A 7978-nucleotide genomic window follows, 5' to 3' on the forward strand; every position below is an offset into this window, starting at 1 on the left:
AATCTTCCTATGAAGAGACTGTCGGATCAACGCTCTGCTACATTACTCTCAGATAAGGTAAATGCTTAACACAATCGGCGTCACTGTGATTGTGCATTGTTATTTTGGAGTGACGGTCGTGCGAGAGACGGGTAGATCAGATAGAGTTTGAAAACTGCTTGCCGTCGCTTTTCTATCGTCATCGTGTTATACCCGCCAATAGCGAGCAAGGTGGATAAGCCAGTCTGTGATTGGTTCCCGCAAAAGTGTAACAGCGCAGCAGAAATGAATGCACGGGTTTCCAGACTGAGTTGCCGAGCGAAATCAAATCGCCGGCAGATCAGGCTGGGTTTACCCAGACTAGCAAAAACAGACATTGTGGCTAAAATTTTGCCAATTAATATCAGCTTGTTTATTGGACTTAGATCAGTAAGTATCACATTTGCAATCATGCCAATACTCGAAGAAACAGGATAACATAGCTCCAAGTGAATGAAAACATTCTGCAAATTTTTAAATCTGAAAGTGTACCATATATAGCCTACTGTAGTTATTGTCTCAAAAGTAAGAGTCGACTCAGAGTCAATTAAACGAGTCGTTTGTAAAATGAATCCCAAGCCGTTTCCTTGTGACGTCACAACGAAACATTAGCATATTGCCCGCTCACTTATTGCGCGCGCAGACGGCAGGGGAAATTATTTTTTTCAACAATAGCTACCACAGCAGTACAATCTTTTCTTGTGTTCCCGTCATTTTACTGAGGACTGATTCACAAAACGCTTGGTCTTAAAATATGCATCAATGCCCACTTTACTTGGACCAGCATGCTCCTCTGAATCTCAACCTGTAAGTATGACTATGATTAATAATAATTGATCGTTCAAAAATCGTAGTTTAGTATATAATGTTGTGTAATGTACAGTCTGTATGTCTCCTGCTGACCGGCTCACGTTTCTGTAGTTCAGCAATTCAGATGTGGGTCCAGTATTGTCTAAAAATATGTCGATTATGGCAGCTTGTCTGGCTTGTTACTTGGGAGTAATGAACACGAATGGAGCAAGACTTTGGTTTACAAAGTCTAATGCATTATCAGCTATTCACGTTTGTGTTCGGCTAAAGTGGGAGTTTACAACATACAAAACAAACTGTATTTTCCCCCCTGCGTTTTTAATATTACAGAAGAATGGAGCTCTATCTGTATTGTAATAGGATGTGAAGATGCTAATCTTCAAACAATAGCCATTTTTCTTTGTTAAAGGGTTAGTTCACCCAAAAATGAAAATTCTGTCATTTATTACTTACCCTCATGCCGTTCCACACCCGTAAGACCTTCACTAATCTTCGGAACACAAATTAAGATATTTTAGTTGAAATCCGATGGCTCAGTGAGGCCTCCATCGGGAGCAATGACATTTCCTCTCTAGGTTTGTCCATTTTCCAGAGTGTAACAATAATGGAAAGATGAGGCTTATCAGTATGTCACAATATCACCCTGTTTGGACTTTTTCTGTTTTGCACCATGTCAGTCTGTCATCATAGTTATGCATTTCAATTCACTAACTTGCAATTCGATTCAATATCAGATATTTTGAACATACTGTATATCAGGTACAGTAGGCCTACATGGCAAATTTTCTCAAGGAAAAAAAAATCTAATGCTGTATAATCAGTTGGTAGGCTACTACTAAGAATTTTTTTTATTAATAAGGTTATAATAGGCCTGATAACTTTAAATTTATTTCTACTCCAATTCGTTTTTTGAAATATAAACATTTAAATGGTGGCTGTCAACTTGACGGATTTATTCAAACATGCATAATATAGGCTATTGAAGAACATTAAAAATTATAATATGTAATATGTTGCATATATTTAGCTAAATGCTCCTCTCTAGAGTTCATTTTTCTAGCTGACTAACGAGTTTATGCTCACTGAATATGTTTTTCTGAGGTAAATGTGACATTAAGTGACATTGTTTACAAGCAGTTATTAACGTCTTGCCCCGGAAACACTGATTAAGCGATTATATCTCATGATATGGATTTCGTTAAGTTGAACTGTATCTTTTATCATACCTTGAGAGTTGTTCCTTCATGTTTATTTCGCGCTGTAACTGGTATTAAAGCAGAGGAGAGGATCAGTTCACGTGCGCGTAAGGCTACCGCGTCTCTTGAACTACAGAGATCTGTCACTAAGTTACACATTAAAGAGCGCCAAAACGGTAGGCTATGTGTTTTTTATTTGGTTTTTTTTTATTATTTATTTATTTTTATTCCGAAGTAAAATGAGCAAAATATGAAACTTGAGACTTTGTTTCATGTCAAAAGCAACAAACCACAAATCATATTTTGTGATTTATCAGATGGTTACGTATCCTTGCGCTTTTTAAAGTGGGTAGGCCTATACGGAAATCCTTGAACATTTCCTAGTGGGTAAATGGCGTATACCTGCGTATCACGTAGACTACACCACTGGTTTATGGTAACCTATACAGAGCATTTCTTTTCAGTCAGAAATGAACGATGTTTTTTAAAAAAGAAAAAAAGTTAAACAATGGGAGCAAGCTCCTCTGATGAATTAATACAAACCCATTCGGCAGAAATCAATCCTGCTTGTGAGTTGTATTTATGTCTGAGGGAGAACGAGCAGAATTGAATTATTGTTTTAATTTCTTAGTTCTTGTCTAGTATTCACTTTAAATCACTGCTCATACCCTGACAAATCCACCATGATACACTTCTAGACATTATGAGCTCCCTTAGGCTTTCTCCAAATGTTAAACCCATTAAAATAGAGGACTAAGAGTGAAAGTCATTTATGTTATACCTTTCTAATTTACACTGAAATCCAGCTTCAGTACTAATCACTGGAGTGCAGCTAATCCCTTAATTGTGATCGTGTGGTTTTCATCATGCTGGCCACTAGAGGGCATGTTGAGATCATAATTCTTACAGTCTCCACCCAGTGCTGGTTCAGACGTCAAGGATACAGCTGGTAAATGTCATACTGATAAAATGTAATTAAATTAACTGCTACTGATTTTTTTTTTCCCCTCTCAGATGAAAGCATAATATTCAGCTACCAAGTTTCTCCCAAGCTCTGAATTTCCAAAGATCCTTGGAAATTTCTGTAAAAATGTAATGAGACTGCAGGACTGCAAAGATCAGAGTTTGTTGTTGCATGAACCATCGTGATTGGTTATATGAGGGGGAAAGCAGTGTAAAGTGTGAACATTTATCAAAATTTGTGTTGCCTGAGAAGGCTAGGCCTAGGTAAAAGAAAATGATAGAATTATGTTTTTTGGCCTGAAATAATAAAAATTTTAGAGGGGTCCATCCTCCTTTGGCTGCTCAGTGTGTCTGTCACATTTGACTGTGCTCAATATCTACCCTGAGAATCTCATCTTTAGCTGTCTGCAGTGAAGTAAAACGCTAACTGCCGACAGTCTCCACTGAGACTGAACACACACACACATACACACACATAGGCGTAATGGTTTTTATACTGTACAAACTGTATATTCTATCCCCCTACACTACCCCTACCCCTAAACCTAACCATCACAGGAAACTGTGCACACTTTTACTTTCTCACAAAAACTAATTCTTTATGATTTATAAGCCTTTTGAAAAGTGGCGACATGGGGTAATGTCCTCATAAGTCACCCCTTTTTGTCATACCCATGTCATTATACACATTTGTGTCCTGATATGTCACAAAAATGTGCACACACACACACACACACACCTGGACATCTTCCCTTAAACCTACCCATAACAGAAAACTTTCTGCATTTTTACATTTTTTTAAAAAAAACATAATTTAGTATGATTTATAAGCTGTTTTTCTCATGGGGACCAAAAAATGTCCCCACAAGTTCAGAGATGTCTGGTATTGCCATCCTTGTGGGGACATTTTTCCCCTACAACATTGGGAATACCTGAACCACAAACACACACAATCATACACAATAATCTAACTAACTATCACTCCAACCAGCAGTTGGCAATTAGCAATCAACATATCTACCCAATCAGCATGAGTGGAAACCTCTCTCTCTCTCTCTCTCTCTCTCTCTCTCTCTCTCTCTCTATATATATATATATATATACACGCAGTCAACTCACCTATGTTTTTTGACAGTTTTCAGCATCCCTCCACCACCCCATCTCCTCACACTCACCTGGTTACTTTCCTAAACCAGAAAACAGAGGGAGTACTCTGGGTTTGGGCCAAATACCGTTAATTACTATCTGATACGCATATTAACTATCTGATTATTTGTGTGAACTCATGAAATGCTGGGCTGTTTCAACCCATGTTTTGGTCAAATATGCACAAACCCATTGGTTTAAATTTTTTAATTAGATTTTTAAACCCAATGGTTGTGTTTTTTCCATATTTGACCCAAACATGGGTTGAAACAACCCAGCATTTTGTATAGAATGAGTGTAGAAAGACTTCAGAAGGATCATTTGGCACTGAAGACTGGAGTAATAGCTGCTGAAAATTCAGCTTTGCAATCACAGAAATAATCATATTTTAAAATATATTAAAATAGAATTATAGTAGGCCAATATATTTCACAATCTTATGGTTTTACTGTATATTTTATTTGATTTTTGCAAATAAATGCAGTCTTGGTGAACATTCTTTTAAAAAGCATAAAAATAAAAATCATTTGATATTTATAATAATTGAAATATAAAAATTCAAATGCTCAGAACTTAAGCAATATACTGATATACAGACCTACCAAATCTTTCCCTCAAACTCAAAGAATCCTTTCTCGCCCTGTCAACACTCACACCATCAACATGTTTATATGTGCACTAACACCTACAACCCCCATCAATAACACACAGACATCACTCTCAGCGTGAACTTGAGGACTTCCTTTAAACTTTACAAAAACACCTCCGAGAGTTACTGATTCTCATCCATCTCTACGCCTTCTCACACACACACGTAAAGCCTATACTTTGATTATTCATGTCACACGCTGCTATAAATTTGCTTCAATACACAGAGACTGGACCCTTTAAAGACTTAAATTACTAGCTGGTTTTTAATTAAAAGCTAACAGGGCAAATATAATAAGACACACTCTGACTGGAGGAGCTGCGGGACAGCAGGAGCGAGTGTGTGTTAATCTGACTCATTGCAAGGTTTAAGATTGAAAAGTTCTCACAGTCTCCCGCTGTCTTCACATTGGCAGCTCTCCCGAGCCCATGAGGAGAGACGGGCTGGACCGATCCCTGCTTTGCAGCACATGATGCAGAGCTCAGTGGAGTGTTTGATTGTCTTGAGAAGCCATGTGTCAGATTTACTAGACGTATCAGGGACAGAAAATGAAACGCCAGACCACAGAAGCTGCTGCAGTCTGTTTAAAATGCATTGTCTTCCTTGCGGTTTGTAATTTGTTGCAGGATCTTTGCAAGACACTGCTGAAACTGATTAAAATTATCACACATTAACCTTTACTCACAAGCACACACGCACACCTGTAGCACCCTCCTACAGAGAGATTATCCTGTTGGGCCTATGTTGCATGTCCCACTGTTAATGCTTGGAAAACATTTTGATACAGGTACATGTATTGTTTACTAGCACAGGAAGGGTAGGTAACACTTTATCTTATTTTATGTTACATGTAGTTACTGTAGTAATAAATTATAATAATAAACTATAAATTATGCATATGTATGCAAATTACCCCAAACCTTAATCTAATCTTAAAGGGTTAGTTCACCCAAAAATGAAAATTCTGTCATTAATTACTAATTACCCTCATGTCGTTCCACACCCGTAAGACCTTTGTTCATCTTCAGAATACAAATTAAGATATTTTGCTCAGTGAGGCATTGCCAGCAAGACAATTAAGACTTTCAATGCCTGGAAAGCTACTAAAGACGCATTTAAAAAAGTTCATGTGGTTCAACCTTAATGTAGCGAGGAGAATACTTTTTGTGTGCCAAAAAAAAAAAAAACTAAATAACAACTTTATTCAACAATATCTATCAATGGGCAATTTCAAAACACTGCTTCATGAAGCTTTGAATCTTTTGTTTTGAATCAGTGGTTTGGAGCATGTATCAAACTGCCAAAGTCATGCCCCCCAGGTTTACTGAAATCACGTGACTTCGGCAGTTTGATACGCGCTCCGAAACACTGATTTGAAACAAAAGATTCAAAGCCTAGGTCTGGGATAAGAATAAAATATAATATAAATAGGCATTTTAAATAAAGCAAAAATACACGTTAAAGGCATAGAGAAAAATTCAACAGTGTTCCTAACAAAAAGGCAAACACTAAACAAAATACTGCAAACACAAACACATATATATAATATATATGTAGGCCTATTCTACACGCACACACCAGTGCAGAGAATTTGGGATTCAAATTCTGAGAAACCTGCTTGTAAACCAAATAGAGCTGACTCAATTACTGACAATTTTTCATAATTTGAACACATTTTCTCAAATAAAACAAACAATTTGTCAGTGAGACATTCACACAGGCATGAAAACGGGTCAGGGGTGAAAAAGGTGAGAAGGATCTTACCCCTAGAGGGGGTAATATCCTTCTCACCTTTAAAAAAAAAAAAAAAAGTAAATATTCCATATTTTAAAGCATCAATCTGATGCATTTAGAGATGCTTTTTTTGCCAACCTGGGGAGAGCTGGAGAAACTTAACTTCAGCCATGAGTCAAAAATTATTATGGCCTCCTTACTAAGTATTATGATGGGGGATCGAGCGGGAATCTTTATTGGTGTCGATTTTCAGTCTCTTTTTAATGATAGGCTTTACGCATCCTAGCGCTATGATTGGTCAAACTCTTCTTCTTTTGCTTTTGAAGTCAAAATGCGTATCCGCTATGCAAATTGCATACAGGTTGGCAGGTCTGCTTATTGATAGAACGGTGGACCACTTTACCTTCTGCCTTGTCAGTCCCCTCACCTCAAAATCTACCTCCTCAAAAACGGTAGCGTTAGCTAATAATTTTCCACCAGAGCTTTAGCTAGCTGTCTAACGTTGCGTTCTCTCCTGCTGTGTTCAATGACTCAATTCATCAAGCTGTAGCTAACGTTAGCTAAGTCTATGTCAACAGAGCTCCTTTGTAGCTTAACTTAGATATACCAGAAAATATTAAAATTATTGAAACCATCCAGGGCCGGATTGGGACTGATTTTCAGCCCTGCAATTTCATGCCTTAGACCGGCCCACTTTAATTAACGACTGACTATATTAAAATAATGTAATTAAAACCTCAGTATATAAGTCTGAAATAGTGCACTGTTCTCTACAGCCTTGTAAATAATTGTATTTTTCAAAAATATCTTTAAATACCCATGATAGTACAAATGATAGTATAAAAAAATGCTAAAATTTGATATAAAGTTATTTTTTATAGTTATAATAATGATTTTATAATGTGAACCATTGATTAATTCTGTAGCCATCTAGTGGCTGTAGTTAAAAATTCATGTTATTTTAATTTTAATTTAATTTAATGTTTGCTTTCCAGTAGATGGCAGTAATCGTCCACTAAACCCAGGCACATTTTTCATGTCTATCACTATGAATGAAATTTAGAAATGTAGATCTTTATCAAAGTGAATTTAACATAAAATTTTGCTATTTTATATAAATGTATATACTTAAATTATTACAAATTGGGGCAAATAAATAAAACAAAATACCATAAATCCTACAAAATTGCACAACTTTACAGTAAAATATTAAAGTAGGCTATTACGTTTGTTTAAAAAAAAGTTACATGTTACAAAATCACATTTTACTCTCTGGTTAAGCTAGTTGGACAGAAAAATGAATATTGTTGGCCAATGTGTAATAGCATAGCAAGCAACGTAACATAAGTGATAGGCCATATTTTATTATTTGCCTACTATTATTACGATATGAGTAAGCTGCATACATGCCTTTATCTTTTGCGTGTTTCCCCTCTTCCTTTTTATTTATTTATGTTACTTA

Source organism: Megalobrama amblycephala, linkage group LG4, assembly GCF_018812025.1.
Source record: "Megalobrama amblycephala isolate DHTTF-2021 linkage group LG4, ASM1881202v1, whole genome shotgun sequence".
Taxonomy (NCBI): domain Eukaryota; kingdom Metazoa; phylum Chordata; class Actinopteri; order Cypriniformes; family Xenocyprididae; genus Megalobrama; species Megalobrama amblycephala.